This window comes from Sinohyriopsis cumingii, chromosome 19 (assembly GCF_028554795.1).
Source record: "Sinohyriopsis cumingii isolate HCF-2022 chromosome 19, ASM2855479v2, whole genome shotgun sequence".
NCBI lineage: Eukaryota > Metazoa > Mollusca > Bivalvia > Unionida > Unionidae > Sinohyriopsis > Sinohyriopsis cumingii.
Window position 1 is genome coordinate 37,581,072 of NC_142979.1, and position 17,551 is coordinate 37,598,622.

The 17,551-nt window shown below is 35.0% G+C and overlaps 5 non-coding genes across 5 annotated transcripts; all 5 read right to left on the bottom strand.

Moving 5' to 3' along the window:
- Positions 1 to 1,788: 1,788 nt before the first annotated feature.
- On the bottom strand, positions 1,789 to 1,860 carry Trnaa-ugc (transfer RNA alanine (anticodon UGC)). The gene has a single exon. It is a non-coding gene; the product is annotated as a tRNA-Ala (tRNA).
- Positions 1,861 to 5,170: 3,310 nt separating this feature from the next.
- Positions 5,171 to 5,242, bottom strand: Trnaa-ugc (transfer RNA alanine (anticodon UGC)). Its single transcript has one exon. It is a non-coding gene; the product is annotated as a tRNA-Ala (tRNA).
- Positions 5,243 to 8,553: 3,311 nt separating this feature from the next.
- Trnaa-ugc (transfer RNA alanine (anticodon UGC)) lies at positions 8,554 to 8,625 on the bottom strand. The gene has a single exon. It is a non-coding gene; the product is annotated as a tRNA-Ala (tRNA).
- Positions 8,626 to 11,936: 3,311 nt separating this feature from the next.
- Positions 11,937 to 12,008, bottom strand: Trnaa-ugc (transfer RNA alanine (anticodon UGC)). Its single transcript has one exon. It is a non-coding gene; the product is annotated as a tRNA-Ala (tRNA).
- A 3,311-nt stretch (positions 12,009 to 15,319) lies between these two features.
- Trnaa-ugc (transfer RNA alanine (anticodon UGC)) lies at positions 15,320 to 15,391 on the bottom strand. The gene has a single exon. It is a non-coding gene; the product is annotated as a tRNA-Ala (tRNA).
- Between the last annotated feature and the right edge of the window lie 2,160 nt (positions 15,392 to 17,551).

Genomic DNA, 17,551 nt, shown 5'->3' on the forward strand with positions numbered 1-17,551 from the left:
TCTCTTGATCTAAATTGAAATTCTCTTTCTTCTTTTCCTTTTTGCATTTGCATTTGCATCTGTCTCTCCCTCTCCTCATTCACTAATTGCATTTGACTCATCTCTCTCTCTCCACATCCACCAACAACACTTGTTTCTCTTCTTTCTGTAACTGCATTTGTTTCTCTCTCCCCTCTTTCTCCAACTGCAAATGCATTGGTTTTCTTCTTTGCATAACTTCATTTGTATTTCTCTCTCATCTTTCTCCAATTGCAACTATATTCTCCTCTTTATCTAATTGCAGTTGCTTCTCTTTCTGAAGTTCAAGCTTTCTTCTCTCTAATTCCATCTTGTATTTTAACTTAAATTCCTTTACATTCATGTTAAGTGCTGACACAGAACATAGGCATGCTTATCAAAACCAAAGCACATTTATCCAAAGGATTCATTTCCACCAAACATTGGATCAAAATATTTTTTCTTTCAAGTTTCGTTAAAAGAGATTTTGCCTCAGAAAGATCATATTTTCTGGCAGGTTGAAGCAATTCATCTTGTTTCAAACAATCTAACTGCTCCAGGGTAGGATTTGAAATACATATCTCCACTTTTGATGACATTGCAAAAAGCATGCTGATTGTATTTAGGATTTCTAAAACGTGAAATAATACATGGGATTTAATAATTCTGAAACCAGGGAAATTTCAGTTTCAAAAACAAAGATTTCTGATATATTTTAGGGCAATTCATATCCCAATGACGAGCTCTCAGTTTCCTGTTACGAGCCTATGCTCTCAAAAAAAGAAAAGGAAAAGAGTGAAGACAACCAGCTTTGCAAAGTTTAACAAATAATTTTTTTCCCTAGAATACAAAGTAAAAAATGAGAAAGGTGTTTTACAAATTGAATCCAAAAGTTATCCAAGAATTAAAGACAAAAGTCATAGAAACAAAAAGTCCTCAATTAATCTCAGTGCAAGTCCCAAGGAAATTTAAAAGTGAAGGCAATGATGTATATGTCATGACCTGCTTTGTATTTCTTTGCCAACAGTCTCGTGTTGAATCACATAAATATAATTCCTGATGATAATTCTGTATCACTTCGAATGAATGTCTTTATCCAATAATTTTATCAGAGCTTTTTGGTATTTCCAGAGAAAAGAATTAATTGAATCCAAATATATGAATGCAAAAAGAAGCCTAAACTGGCCGAAATATAAGAGAACTTCAAATGCCAGATGTTAAAGCACAACTGGTAAAATTCTGACAGTCACAAGATACCATAGTTGTCTGTTTAACCGCAGGACACAACGTAGTATATTCTAACAACAACCGTTACATAACGTACATCTCTTCCTGACGGCTCCGAAATTCTTACACCATATCAATGTCGTTCTTTCCGCCCATTAGGAACAAAGACATAAATAATTTAGTCTGTATGTCATTACATTATTGACTTGCTTTGTGCTTTTGAGCTACAATATTAAGGTAGGTCACCATTAGGTCTTTCATTATTATTTCACATTTCTGAAAAGAAGTTATCTCCGCGTGACGGCAAAAGCGTGCGATTTCAATTAAAATCATTTAAAAAAACAAAACAACTTACTACGCTATCATGATTACATGTCTTTAACATGTGTGTAGCTAATGAGCTAGTACCATCAAGAACCAGTCCTCAAATGAGGCAACTTTTCGGACTGTATCTTAACGAAAGAAATAAAATCAGAATCAGCTAATGAATGTTGGGGTTGTTCAATGAACATTTGCTAGTAAAATGCATTAAAAAAAAATCTTAAAAAGCAAAATCAATTATCGTGGAGATGCCGGGTCTCGAACCCGGGGCCTTTCGCATGCAAAGCGAACGCTCTACCGCTGAGCTACATCCCCGACTCATTTTCCCTTTAGAATCATCCCTGCGCTACATTGATATTTTCATAATATTTGTTTTATAATCAATTACAATTTTTTTTACAGCAATATTAGTTGTCTTAACATCGAATTCTGATCAAATTTGGGTTAGGATAAAAGTTAAGGTTAAGACTATTTAATCTCGCTTTCTTTTACGATATGGCGATTTTCAAAGCTTTTCTACAAAGCACCACCAAACGGTGCTCGACTCGAGCTTGATGTTGGACAAAAAACAATGATCGGAAGGAAACAAATCGTACAGAGCGATAAAAATACTTCAGGTTAAACCCATAACCCATTCCGAAATAGGACCTTGTCTATCATACTATAGAAGAGAGTGGGTAATTAACTTCCAAATACTACGTTCCACCCATGACCCTAGATTTCCTGCTGCTATTGCCGTCTATAAAGGCACACGATCTTACGCTATGATATTATGTTTCTCCTTAGATATGTTTCTATTCATCAAACCATCGTTGACGTTTCTGCGTTTCACCAAACTGAAGCTACGGGCTCTGAAACTTGTGAATTTCCCGACTTGTGCCTGCAGGGACAACGTTACGCTCAGGTGAAAACCGGTGAAAAGAGCTCCATATACCATGTGTGCGACTCGACGATACATCCTTCTTTAATTACAGAACAGTGGTCGATTCTAAAGTAAGTTTTTTTTTAACATTAACTCGATCCAACTTTAGGAGTCCTGTTCCATGGAATATTCAAACATTGTCTTCTTCACTCCACACTTGTCGCATACAAGTGACTCTCATTTTCGAAACATGTACACTATGCGGCACACACGTCAACGAAATATGAAAAATTGGAGAAATAAATATGTCAGTCATTATCTAACGTACGATCACTAAAATAATAATGATTGCATTACATCAAATAATAATTTCAAGAAATACGTTAAACTACTTTTTATTACTCTGATGCATCCCATACAAGTATAACATTTTAAACCAATCATATTTCGCTTTTGACGTGTGTGCCGCATAGTGTACATGTTTCGACAATGAGTGACGCTTGTATGTTACGATCATGGAGTGAAGAAGACAATATCTGATTATTCCATGGATAATCATAATATTGATCAAATTTCTTGGCAAAGCAGCACCTATCAAGTAACTGCTATTTTCTCTTGCAAATTCGACATGAATTTGTCCACTTTCATTTTTCTAATTCCTGAATTTTTGCCGATAAGCCATAGGGACTAATGGATACCCCTTTAAGATGTATTATTTCACCAGATGATAGGAAGCGCTTTTCTGTACTGTCAGGGAAGCACCGATGTCTCGGTCTTTGCTGAAAAGTGCAGTCTGTAATAATCGACTTAAATGTTCCGTTGGCCATTTAGAATTTTTGCAATTTTTTTCAACATGTGGAAACTATTTGTTTACTTCTTTCTCTTTAAAAGGGAAAACTAACTTAATATTCTTAGTAACATCAAAACTTGAATTTGTATATAAATTGGTGATGTGCTTTTCATTTGTCAACTCTAATTCTCTTGATCTAAATTGAAATTCTCTTTCTTCTTTTCCTTTTTGCATTTGCATTTGCATCTGTCTCTCCCTCTCCTCATTCACTAATTGCATTTGACTCATCTCTCTCTCTCCACATCCACCAACAACACTTGTTTCTCTTCTTTCTGTAACTGCATTTGTTTCTCTCTCCCCTCTTTCTCCAACTGCAAATGCATTGGTTTTCTTCTTTGCATAACTTCATTTGTATTTCTCTCTCATCTTTCTCCAATTGCAACTATATTCTCCTCTTTATCTAATTGCAGTTGCTTCTCTTTCTGAAGTTCAAGCTTTCTTCTCTCTAATTCCATCTTGTATTTTAACTTAAATTCCTTTACATTCATGTTAAGTGCTGACACAGAACATAGGCATGCTTATCAAAACCAAAGCACATTTATCCAAAGGATTCATTTCCACCAAACATTGGATCAAAATATTTTTTCTTTCAAGTTTCGTTAAAAGAGATTTTGCCTCAGAAAGATCATATTTTCTGGCAGGTTGAAGCAATTCATCTTGTTTCAAACAATCTAACTGCTCCAGGGTAGGATTTGAAATACATATCTCCACTTTTGATGGCATTGCAAAAAGCTTGCTGATTGTATTTAAGATTTCTAAAACGTGAAATAATACATGGGATTTAATAATTCTGAAACCAGGGAAATTTCAGTTTCAAAAACAAAGATTTCTGATATATTTTAGGGCAATTCATATCCCAATGACGAGCTGTCAGTTTCCTGTTACGAGTCTATGCTCTTAAAAAAAGAAAAGGAAAAGAGTGAAGACAACCAGCTTTGCAAAGTTTAACAAATAATTTTTTTCCCTAGAATACAAAGTAAAAAATGAGAAAGGTGTTTTACAAATTGAATCCAAAAGTTATCCAAGAATTAAAGACAAAAGTCATAGAAACAAAAAGTCCTCAATTAATCTCAGTGCAAGTCCCAAGGAAATTTAAAAGTGAAGGCAATGATGTATATGTCATGACCTGCTTTGTATTTCTTTGCCAACAGTCTCGTGTTGAATCACATAAATATAATTCCTGATGATAATTCTGTATCACTTCGAATGAATGTCTTTATCCAATAATTTTATCAGAGCTTTTTGGTATTTCCAGAGAAAAGAATTAATTGAATCCAATTACATGAATGCAAAAAGAAGCCTAAACTGGCCGAAATATAAGAGAACTTCCAATGCCAGATATTGAAGCACAACTGGTAAAATTCTGACAGTCACAAGATACCATAGTTGTCTGTTTAACCGCAGGACACAACGTAGTATATTCTAACAACAACCATTACATAACGTACATCTCTTCCTGACGGCTCCGAAGTTCATACACCATATCAATGTCGTTCTTTCCGCCCATTAGGAACAAAGACATAAATAATTTAGTCTGTATGTCATTACATGATTGACTTGCTTTGTGCTTTTGGGCTACAATATTAAGGCAGGTCACCATTAGGTCTTTCATTATTATTTCACATTTCTGAAAAGAAATTATGTCCGTGTGACGGCAAAAGCGTGCGATTTCAATTAAAATCATTTAAATAAACAAAACAACTTAATACGCTATCATGATAACGGGTCTTTAACATGTGTGTAGCTAATGAGCTAGTACCATCAAGAAGCAGTCCTCAAAAGGGGCATTTTTTCGGACTGTTTCTTAACGAAAGAAATAAAATCAGAATCAGCTAATGAATGTTGGGGTTGTTGAATAAACATTTGCTAGTAAAATGCATAAAAAAGATCTTAAAAAGCAAAATCAATTAACGTGGAGATGCCGGGTCTCGAACCCGGGGCCTTTCGCATGCAAAGCGAACGCTCTACCGCTGAGCTACATCCCCGACTCATATGCCCTTTAGAATCATCTCTGCGCTACATTCATATTTTCATAACGTTTGCTTTATAATCAATTACAATTTTTGTACAGCAATATTAGTTGTCTTAACATCGAATTTTCATCAAATTTGGGTTAGGATAAAAGTTACGGTTAGGACTATTTAATCTCGCTTTCTTTTACGATATCGCGATTTTCAAAGCTTTTCTCCAAAGCGTCACCCAAAGGAGCTCTACGCGAGCTTGATGTTTGGAAAAAAAACAAAACATTGATCTGAAGTAAACAAATCGTACAGAGTGATACAAATACTTCAGATTACCCCCAAAACCCGTTCTGAAATAGGACCTTATCTATAATACTAAATAAGAGAGAGAGAGTAATTAACTTGCAAATACTACGTTCCACCCATGACCCTAGATTTCCTGCTGCTGTTGCCGTCTTTAAAGGCACGCGATAATACGTTATTACTTTTTTTCTCCTTAAATACGTTTCTATTCATCAAGCAATCATTGACGTTTCTGCGTTACGGGCTCTGAAACTTGTGAATTTCGCGAATTGTGCCTGCAGGGACAACGTTACGCTCAGGTGAAAACCGGTGAAAAGAGCTCCATATACCATGTGTGCGACTCGACGATACATCCATCTTTAATTACAGAACAGTGCTCGATTCTAAAGTAATTTTTGTTTTAACATTAACTCGATCCAACTTTAGGAGTCCTGTTCCATGGAATATTCAAACATTGTCTTCTTCACTCCACACTTGTCGCATACAAGTGACTCTCATTTTCGAAACATGTACACTATGCGGCACACACATCAACGAAATATGAAAAATTGGAGAAATGAATATGTCAGTCATTATCTAACGTACGATCACTAAAATAATAATGATTGTATTACATCAAATAATAATTTCCAAAATTACGTTATACTGTACATTTGTATTACTCTGATGCATCTTATACAAGTATAACATTTTGAAGCAACCATATTTCGCTTTTGATGGGTGTGCCGCATAGTGTGCATGTTTCGACAATGAGAGTCGCTTGTATGTTATGATCGTGGAGTGAAGAAAACAGTGTCTGATTATTCCATGGATATTCGTAATATTGATCAAATTTCTTGGCTAAGCAGCACCTATCAAGTAACTGCTATTTTCTCTTGCAAATTCGACATGAATTTGTCCACTTTCATTTTTATAATTCCTGAATTTTTGCCGATAAGCCATAGGGACTAATGGATAACCCTTTAAGATGTATTATTTCACCAGATGATAGGAAGCGCTTTTCTGTACTGTCAGGGAAGCACCGATGTCTCGGTCTTTGCTGAAAAGTGCAGTCTGTAATAATCGACTCAAATGTTCCGTTGACTATTTCGAATTTTTCAGCAATTTTTTCAAAATGTCGAAAATATTTTTTTACTTCTTTCTCTTTAAAAGGGAAAACTAACCTAAAATTCATAGCATCATTACAACTTGAATTTGTACGTAAATTGGTGATGTGCTTTTCATTTGTCAGCTGCAATTCTCTTGATCTAAATTGAAATTCTCTTTCTTCTTTTCTTTTTTGCATTTGCATCTGTCTCTCTCTCTCTCCTATTTTTCTAATTGTTTTGATTCATCTCTCTCTCTCCACTTTCACCAGCAACACTTGTTTCTCTTCTTTCTGTAACTGCATTTGTTTCTCTCTCCCCTCTTTCTCCAACTGCAAATGCATTGGTTTTCTTCTTTCTATAACTTCATTTGTATTTCTCTCTCATCTTTCTCCAACTGCAACTGTATTCTCCTCTCATTCTCCTCTTTATCTAATTGTAGTCGCTTCTCCTCTTTCTGAAGTTCAAGCTTTCTTCTCTCTAATTCCATCTTGTATTTTAACTTAAATTTCTTTACATTCATGTTAAGTGCTGACACAGACCGTAGACATACTAACCAAAACCAAAGTACATTTATCCAAACCATTCTTTTCCACCAAATATTGGATCAAAATATTTTTTCTTTCAAGTTTCGTTAAAAGAGATTTTGCCTCAGAAAGATCATATTTTCTGGCAGGTTGAAGCAATTCATCTTGTTTCAAACAATCTAACTGCTCCAGGGTAGGATTTGAAATACATATCTCCACTTTTGATGGCATTGCAAAAAGCTTGCTGATTGTATTTAAGATTTCTAAAACGTGAAATAATACATGGGATTTAATAATTCTGAAACCAGGGAAATTTCAGTTTCAAAAACAAAGATTTCTGATATATTTTAGGGCAATTCATATCCCAATGACGAGCTGTCAGTTTCCTGTTACGAGTCTATGCTCTTAAAAAAAGAAAAGGAAAAGAGTGAAGACAACCAGCTTTGCAAAGTTTAACAAATAATTTTTTCCCTAGAATACAAAGTAAAAAATGAGAAAGGTGTTTTACAAATTGAATCCAAAAGTTATCCAAGAATTAAAGACAAAAGTCATAGAAACAAAAAGTCCTCAATTAATCTCAGTGCAAGTCCCAAGGAAATTTAAAAGTGAAGGCAATGATGTATATGTCATGACCTGCTTTGTATTTCTTTGCCAACAGTCTCGTGTTGAATCACATAAATATAATTCCTGATGATAATTCTGTATCACTTCGAATGAATGTCTTTATCCAATAATTTTATCAGAGCTTTTTGGTATTTCCAGAGAAAAGAATTAATTGAATCCAATTACATGAATGCAAAAAGAAGCCTAAACTGGCCGAAATATAAGAGAACTTCCAATGCCAGATATTGAAGCACAACTGGTAAAATTCTGACAGTCACAAGATACCATAGTTGTCTGTTTAACCGCAGGACACAACGTAGTATATTCTAACAACAACCATTACATAACGTACATCTCTTCCTGACGGCTCCGAAGTTCATACACCATATCAATGTCGTTCTTTCCGCCCATTAGGAACAAAGACATAAATAATTTAGTCTGTATGTCATTACATTATTGACTTGCTTTGTGCTTTTGGGCTACAATATTAAGGCAGGTCACCATTAGGTCTTTCATTATTATTTCACATTTCTGAAAAGAAATTATGTCCGTGTGACGGCAAAAGCGTGCGATTTCAATTAAAATCATTTAAATAAACAAAACAACTTAATACGCTATCATGATAACGGGTCTTTAACATGTGTGTAGCTAATGAGCTAGTACCATCAAGAACCAGTCCTCAAAAGGGGCATTTTTTCGGACTGTTTCTTAACGAAAGAAATAAAATCAGAATCAGCTAATGAATGTTGGGGTTGTTGAATAAACATTTGCTAGTAAAATGCATAAAAAAGATCTTAAAAAGCAAAATCAATTAACGTGGAGATGCCGGGTCTCGAACCCGGGGCCTTTCGCATGCAAAGCGAACGCTCTACCGCTGAGCTACATCCCCGACTCATATGCCCTTTAGAATCATCTCTGCGCTACATTCATATTTTCATAACGTTTGCTTTATAATCAATTACAATTTTTGTACAGCAATATTAGTTGTCTTAACATCGAATTTTCATCAAATTTGGGTTAGGATAAAAGTTACGGTTAGGACTATTTAATCTCGCTTTCTTTTACGATATCGCGATTTTCAAAGCTTTTCTCCAAAGCGTCACCCAAAGGAGCTCTACGCGAGCTTGATGTTTGGAAAAAAAACAAAACATTGATCTGAAGTAAACAAATCGTACAGAGTGATACAAATACTTCAGATTACCCCCAAAACCCGTTCTGAAATAGGACCTTATCTATAATACTAAATAAGAGAGAGAGAGTAATTAACTTGCAAATACTACGTTCCACCCATGACCCTAGATTTCCTGCTGCTGTTGCCGTCTTTAAAGGCACGCGATAATACGTTATTACTTTTTTTCTCCTTAAATACGTTTCTATTCATCAAGCAATCATTGACGTTTCTGCGTTACGGGCTCTGAAACTTGTGAATTTCGCGAATTGTGCCTGCAGGGACAACGTTACGCTCAGGTGAAAACCGGTGAAAAGAGCTCCATATACCATGTGTGCGACTCGACGATACATCCATCTTTAATTACAGAACAGTGCTCGATTCTAAAGTAATTTTTGTTTTAACATTAACTCGATCCAACTTTAGGAGTCCTGTTCCATGGAATATTCAAACATTGTCTTCTTCACTCCACACTTGTCGCATACAAGTGACTCTCATTTTCGAAACATGTACACTATGCGGCACACACATCAACGAAATATGAAAAATTGGAGAAATGAATATGTCAGTCATTATCTAACGTACGATCACTAAAATAATAATGATTGTATTACATCAAATAATAATTTCCAAAATTACGTTATACTGTACATTTGTATTACTCTGATGCATCTTATACAAGTATAACATTTTGAAGCAACCATATTTCGCTTTTGATGGGTGTGCCGCATAGTGTGCATGTTTCGACAATGAGAGTCGCTTGTATGTTATGATCGTGGAGTGAAGAAAACAGTGTCTGATTATTCCATGGATATTCGTAATATTGATCAAATTTCTTGGCTAAGCAGCACCTATCAAGTAACTGCTATTTTCTCTTGCAAATTCGACATGAATTTGTCCACTTTCATTTTTATAATTCCTGAATTTTTGCCGATAAGCCATAGGGACTAATGGATAACCCTTTAAGATGTATTATTTCACCAGATGATAGGAAGCGCTTTTCTGTACTGTCAGGGAAGCACCGATGTCTCGGTCTTTGCTGAAAAGTGCAGTCTGTAATAATCGACTCAAATGTTCCGTTGACTATTTCGAATTTTTCAGCAATTTTTTCAAAATGTCGAAAATATTTTTTTACTTCTTTCTCTTTAAAAGGGAAAACTAACCTAAAATTCATAGCATCATTACAACTTGAATTTGTACGTAAATTGGTGATGTGCTTTTCATTTGTCAGCTGCAATTCTCTTGATCTAAATTGAAATTCTCTTTCTTCTTTTCTTTTTTGCATTTGCATCTGTCTCTCTCTCTCTCCTATTTTTCTAATTGTTTTGATTCATCTCTCTCTCTCCACTTTCACCAGCAACACTTGTTTCTCTTCTTTCTGTAACTGCATTTGTTTCTCTCTCCCCTCTTTCTCCAACTGCAAATGCATTGGTTTTCTTCTTTCTATAACTTCATTTGTATTTCTCTCTCATCTTTCTCCAACTGCAACTGTATTCTCCTCTCATTCTCCTCTTTATCTAATTGTAGTCGCTTCTCCTCTTTCTGAAGTTCAAGCTTTCTTCTCTCTAATTCCATCTTGTATTTTAACTTAAATTTCTTTACATTCATGTTAAGTGCTGACACAGACCGTAGACATACTAACCAAAACCAAAGTACATTTATCCAAACCATTCTTTTCCACCAAATATTGGATCAAAATATTTTTTCTTTCAAGTTTCGTTAAAAGAGATTTTGCCTCAGAAAGATCATATTTTCTGGCAGGTTGAAGCAATTCATCTTGTTTCAAACAATCTAACTGCTCCAGGGTAGGATTTGAAATACATATCTCCACTTTTGATGGCATTGCAAAAAGCTTGCTGATTGTATTTAAGATTTCTAAAACGTGAAATAATACATGGGATTTAATAATTCTGAAACCAGGGAAATTTCAGTTTCAAAAACAAAGATTTCTGATATATTTTAGGGCAATTCATATCCCAATGACGAGCTGTCAGTTTCCTGTTACGAGTCTATGCTCTTAAAAAAAGAAAAGGAAAAGAGTGAAGACAACCAGCTTTGCAAAGTTTAACAAATAATTTTTTCCCTAGAATACAAAGTAAAAAATGAGAAAGGTGTTTTACAAATTGAATCCAAAAGTTATCCAAGAATTAAAGACAAAAGTCATAGAAACAAAAAGTCCTCAATTAATCTCAGTGCAAGTCCCAAGGAAATTTAAAAGTGAAGGCAATGATGTATATGTCATGACCTGCTTTGTATTTCTTTGCCAACAGTCTCGTGTTGAATCACATAAATATAATTCCTGATGATAATTCTGTATCACTTCGAATGAATGTCTTTATCCAATAATTTTATCAGAGCTTTTTGGTATTTCCAGAGAAAAGAATTAATTGAATCCAATTACATGAATGCAAAAAGAAGCCTAAACTGGCCGAAATATAAGAGAACTTCCAATGCCAGATATTGAAGCACAACTGGTAAAATTCTGACAGTCACAAGATACCATAGTTGTCTGTTTAACCGCAGGACACAACGTAGTATATTCTAACAACAACCGTTACATAACGTACATCTCTTCCTGACGGCTCCGAAGTTCATACACCATATCAATGTCGTTCTTTCCGCCCATTAGGAACAAAGACATAAATAATTTGGTCTGTATGTCATTACATTATTGACTTGCTTTGTGCTTTTGGGCTACAATATTAAGGCAGGTCACCATTAGGTCTTTCATTATTATTTCACATTTCTGAAAAGAAATTATGTCCGTGTGACGGCAAAAGCGTGCGATTTCAATTAAAATCATTTAAATAAACAAAACAACTTAATACGCTATCATGATAACGGGTCTTTAACATGTGTGTAGCTAATGAGCTAGTACCATCAAGAACCAGTCCTCAAAAGGGGCATTTTTTCGGACTGTTTCTTAACGAAAGAAATAAAATCAGAATCAGCTAATGAATGTTGGGGTTGTTGAATAAACATTTGCTAGTAAAATGCATAAAAAAGATCTTAAAAAGCAAAATCAATTAACGTGGAGATGCCGGGTCTCGAACCCGGGGCCTTTCGCATGCAAAGCGAACGCTCTACCGCTGAGCTACATCCCCGACTCATATGCCCTTTAGAATCATCTCTGCGCTACATTCATATTTTCATAACGTTTGCTTTATAATCAATTACAATTTTTGTACAGCAATATTAGTTGTCTTAACATCGAATTTTCATCAAATTTGGGTTAGGATAAAAGTTACGGTTAGGACTATTTAATCTCGCTTTCTTTTACGATATCGCGATTTTCAAAGCTTTTCTCCAAAGCGTCACCCAAAGGAGCTCTACGCGAGCTTGATGTTTGGAAAAAAAACAAAACATTGATCTGAAGTAAACAAATCGTACAGAGTGATACAAATACTTCAGATTACCCCCAAAACCCGTTCTGAAATAGGACCTTATCTATAATACTAAATAAGAGAGAGAGAGTAATTAACTTGCAAATACTACGTTCCACCCATGACCCTAGATTTCCTGCTGCTGTTGCCGTCTTTAAAGGCACGCGATAATACGTTATTACTTTTTTTCTCCTTAAATACGTTTCTATTCATCAAGCAATCATTGACGTTTCTGCGTTACGGGCTCTGAAACTTGTGAATTTCGCGAATTGTGCCTGCAGGGACAACGTTACGCTCAGGTGAAAACCGGTGAAAAGAGCTCCATATACCATGTGTGCGACTCGACGATACATCCATCTTTAATTACAGAACAGTGCTCGATTCTAAAGTAATTTTTGTTTTAACATTAACTCGATCCAACTTTAGGAGTCCTGTTCCATGGAATATTCAAACATTGTCTTCTTCACTCCACACTTGTCGCATACAAGTGACTCTCATTTTCGAAACATGTACACTATGCGGCACACACATCAACGAAATATGAAAAATTGGAGAAATGAATATGTCAGTCATTATCTAACGTACGATCACTAAAATAATAATGATTGTATTACATCAAATAATAATTTCCAAAATTACGTTATACTGTACATTTGTATTACTCTGATGCATCTTATACAAGTATAACATTTTGAAGCAACCATATTTCGCTTTTGATGGGTGTGCCGCATAGTGTGCATGTTTCGACAATGAGAGTCGCTTGTATGTTATGATCGTGGAGTGAAGAAAACAGTGTCTGATTATTCCATGGATATTCGTAATATTGATCAAATTTCTTGGCTAAGCAGCACCTATCAAGTAACTGCTATTTTCTCTTGCAAATTCGACATGAATTTGTCCACTTTCATTTTTATAATTCCTGAATTTTTGCCGATAAGCCATAGGGACTAATGGATAACCCTTTAAGATGTATTATTTCACCAGATGATAGGAAGCGCTTTTCTGTACTGTCAGGGAAGCACCGATGTCTCGGTCTTTGCTGAAAAGTGCAGTCTGTAATAATCGACTCAAATGTTCCGTTGACTATTTCGAATTTTTCAGCAATTTTTTCAAAATGTCGAAAATATTTTTTTACTTCTTTCTCTTTAAAAGGGAAAACTAACCTAAAATTCATAGCAACATCACAACTTGAATTTGTACGTAAATTGGTGATGTGCTTTTCATTTGTCAGCTGCAATTCTCTTGATCTAAATTGAAATTCTCTTTCTTCTTTTCTTTTTTGCATTTGCATCTGTCTCTCTCTCTCTCCTATTTTTCTAATTGTTTTGATTCATCTCTCTCTCTCCACTTTCACCAGCAACACTTGTTTCTCTTCTTTCTGTAACTGCATTTGTTTCTCTCTCCCCTCTTTCTCCAACTGCAAATGCATTGGTTTTCTTCTTTCTATAACTTCATTTGTATTTCTCTCTCATCTTTCTCCAACTGCAACTGTATTCTCCTCTCATTCTCCTCTTTATCTAATTGTAGTCGCTTCTCCTCTTTCTGAAGTTCAAGCTTTCTTCTCTCTAATTCCATCTTGTATTTTAACTTAAATTTCTTTACATTCATGTTAAGTGCTGACACAGACCGTAGACATACTAACCAAAACCAAAGTACATTTATCCAAACCATTCTTTTCCACCAAATATTGGATCAAAATATTTTTTCTTTCAAGTTTCGTTAAAAGAGATTTTGCCTCAGAAAGATCATATTTTCTGGCAGGTTGAAGCAATTCATCTTGTTTCAAACAATCTAACTGCTCCAGGGTAGGATTTGAAATACATATCTCCACTTTTGATGGCATTGCAAAAAGCTTGCTGATTGTATTTAAGATTTCTAAAACGTGAAATAATACATGGGATTTAATAATTCTGAAACCAGGGAAATTTCAGTTTCAAAAACAAAGATTTCTGATATATTTTAGGGCAATTCATATCCCAATGACGAGCTGTCAGTTTCCTGTTACGAGTCTATGCTCTTAAAAAAAGAAAAGGAAAAGAGTGAAGACAACCAGCTTTGCAAAGTTTAACAAATAATTTTTTCCCTAGAATACAAAGTAAAAAATGAGAAAGGTGTTTTACAAATTGAATCCAAAAGTTATCCAAGAATTAAAGACAAAAGTCATAGAAACAAAAAGTCCTCAATTAATCTCAGTGCAAGTCCCAAGGAAATTTAAAAGTGAAGGCAATGATGTATATGTCATGACCTGCTTTGTATTTCTTTGCCAACAGTCTCGTGTTGAATCACATAAATATAATTCCTGATGATAATTCTGTATCACTTCGAATGAATGTCTTTATCCAATAATTTTATCAGAGCTTTTTGGTATTTCCAGAGAAAAGAATTAATTGAATCCAATTACATGAATGCAAAAAGAAGCCTAAACTGGCCGAAATATAAGAGAACTTCCAATGCCAGATATTGAAGCACAACTGGTAAAATTCTGACAGTCACAAGATACCATAGTTGTCTGTTTAACCGCAGGACACAACGTAGTATATTCTAACAACAACCATTACATAACGTACATCTCTTCCTGACGGCTCCGAAGTTCATACACCATATCAATGTCGTTCTTTCCGCCCATTAGGAACAAAGACATAAATAATTTAGTCTGTATGTCATTACATTATTGACTTGCTTTGTGCTTTTGGGCTACAATATTAAGGCAGGTCACCATTAGGTCTTTCATTATTATTTCACATTTCTGAAAAGAAATTATGTCCGTGTGACGGCAAAAGCGTGCGATTTCAATTAAAATCATTTAAATAAACAAAACAACTTAATACGCTATCATGATAACGGGTCTTTAACATGTGTGTAGCTAATGAGCTAGTACCATCAAGAACCAGTCCTCAAAAGGGGCATTTTTTCGGACTGTTTCTTAACGAAAGAAATAAAATCAGAATCAGCTAATGAATGTTGGGGTTGTTGAATAAACATTTGCTAGTAAAATGCATAAAAAAGATCTTAAAAAGCAAAATCAATTAACGTGGAGATGCCGGGTCTCGAACCCGGGGCCTTTCGCATGCAAAGCGAACGCTCTACCGCTGAGCTACATCCCCGACTCATATGCCCTTTAGAATCATCTCTGCGCTACATTCATATTTTCATAACGTTTGCTTTATAATCAATTACAATTTTTGTACAGCAATATTAGTTGTCTTAACATCGAATTTTCATCAAATTTGGGTTAGGATAAAAGTTACGGTTAGGACTATTTAATCTCGCTTTCTTTTACGATATCGCGATTTTCAAAGCTTTTCTCCAAAGCGTCACCCAAAGGAGCTCTACGCGAGCTTGATGTTTGGAAAAAAAACAAAACATTGATCTGAAGTAAACAAATCGTACAGAGTGATACAAATACTTCAGATTACCCCCAAAACCCGTTCTGAAATAGGACCTTATCTATAATACTAAATAAGAGAGAGAGAGTAATTAACTTGCAAATACTACGTTCCACCCATGACCCTAGATTTCCTGCTGCTGTTGCCGTCTTTAAAGGCACGCGATAATACGTTATTACTTTTTTTCTCCTTAAATACGTTTCTATTCATCAAGCAATCATTGACGTTTCTGCGTTACGGGCTCTGAAACTTGTGAATTTCGCGAATTGTGCCTGCAGGGACAACATTACGCTCAGGTGAAAACCGGTGAAAAGAGCTCCATATACCATGTGTGCGACTCGACGATACATCCATCTTTAATTACAGAACAGTGCTCGATTCTAAAGTAATTTTTGTTTTAACATTAACTCGATCCAACTTTAGGAGTCCTGTTCCATGGAATATTCAAACATTGTCTTCTTCACTCCACACTTGTCGCATACAAGTGACTCTCATTTTCGAAACATGTACACTATGCGGCACACACGTCAACAAAATATGAAAAATTGGAGAAATGAATATGTCAGTCATTATCTAACGTACGATCACTAAAATAATAATGATTGTATTACATCAAATAATAATTTCCAAAATTACGTTATACTGTACATTTGTATTACTCTGATGCATCTTATACAAGTATAACATTTTGAAGCAACCATATTTCGCTTTTGATGGGTGTGCCGCATAGTGTGCATGTTTCGACAATGAGAGTCGCTTGTATGTTATGATCGTGGAGTGAAGAAAACAGTGTCTGATTATTCCATGGATATTCGTAATATTGATCAAATTTCTTGGCTAAGCAGCACCTATCAAGTAACTGCTATTTTCTCTTGCAAATTCGACATGAATTTGTCCACTTTCATTTTTATAATTCCTGAATTTTTGCCGATAAGCCATAGGGACTAATGGATAACCCTTTAAGATGTATTATTTCACCAGATGATAGGAAGCGCTTTTCTGTACTGTCAGGGAAGCACCGATGTCTCGGTCTTTGCTGAAAAGTGCAGTCTGTAATAATCGACTCAAATGTTCCGTTGACTATTTCGAATTTTTCAGCAATTTTTTCAAAATGTCGAAAATATTTTTTTACTTCTTTCTCTTTAAAAGGGAAAACTAACCTAAAATTCATAGCAACATCACAACTTGAATTTGTACGTAAATTGGTGATGTGCATTTCATTTGTCAGCTGCAATTCTCTTGATCTAAATTGAAATTCTCTTTCTTCTTTTCTTTTTTGCATTTGCATCTGTCTCTCTCTCTCCTATTTTTCTAATTGTTTTGATTCATCTCTCTCTCTCCACTTTCACCAGCAACACTTGTTTCTCTTCTTTCTGTAACTGCATTTGTTTCTCTCTCCCCTCTTTCTCCAACTGCAAATGCATTGGTTTTCTTCTTTCTATAACTTCATTTGTATTTCTCTCTCATCTTTCTCCAACTGCAACTGTATTCTCCTCTCATTCTCCTCTTTATCTAATTGTAGTCGCTTCTCCTCTTTCTGAAGTTCAAGCTTTCTTCTCTCTAATTCCATCTTGTATTTTAACTTAAATTTCTTTACATTCATGTTAAGTGCTGACACAGACCGTAGACATACTAACCAAAACCAAAGTACATTTATCCAAACCATTCTTTTCCACCAAATATTGGATCAAAATATTTTTTCTTTCAAGTTTCGTTAAAAGAGATTTTGCCTCAGAAAGATCATATTTTCTGGCAGGTTGAAGCAATTCATCTTGTTTCAAACAATCTAACTGCTCCAGGGTAGGATTTGAAATACATATCTCCACTTTTGATGACATTGCAAAAAGCATGCTGATTGTATTTAAGATTTCTAAAACG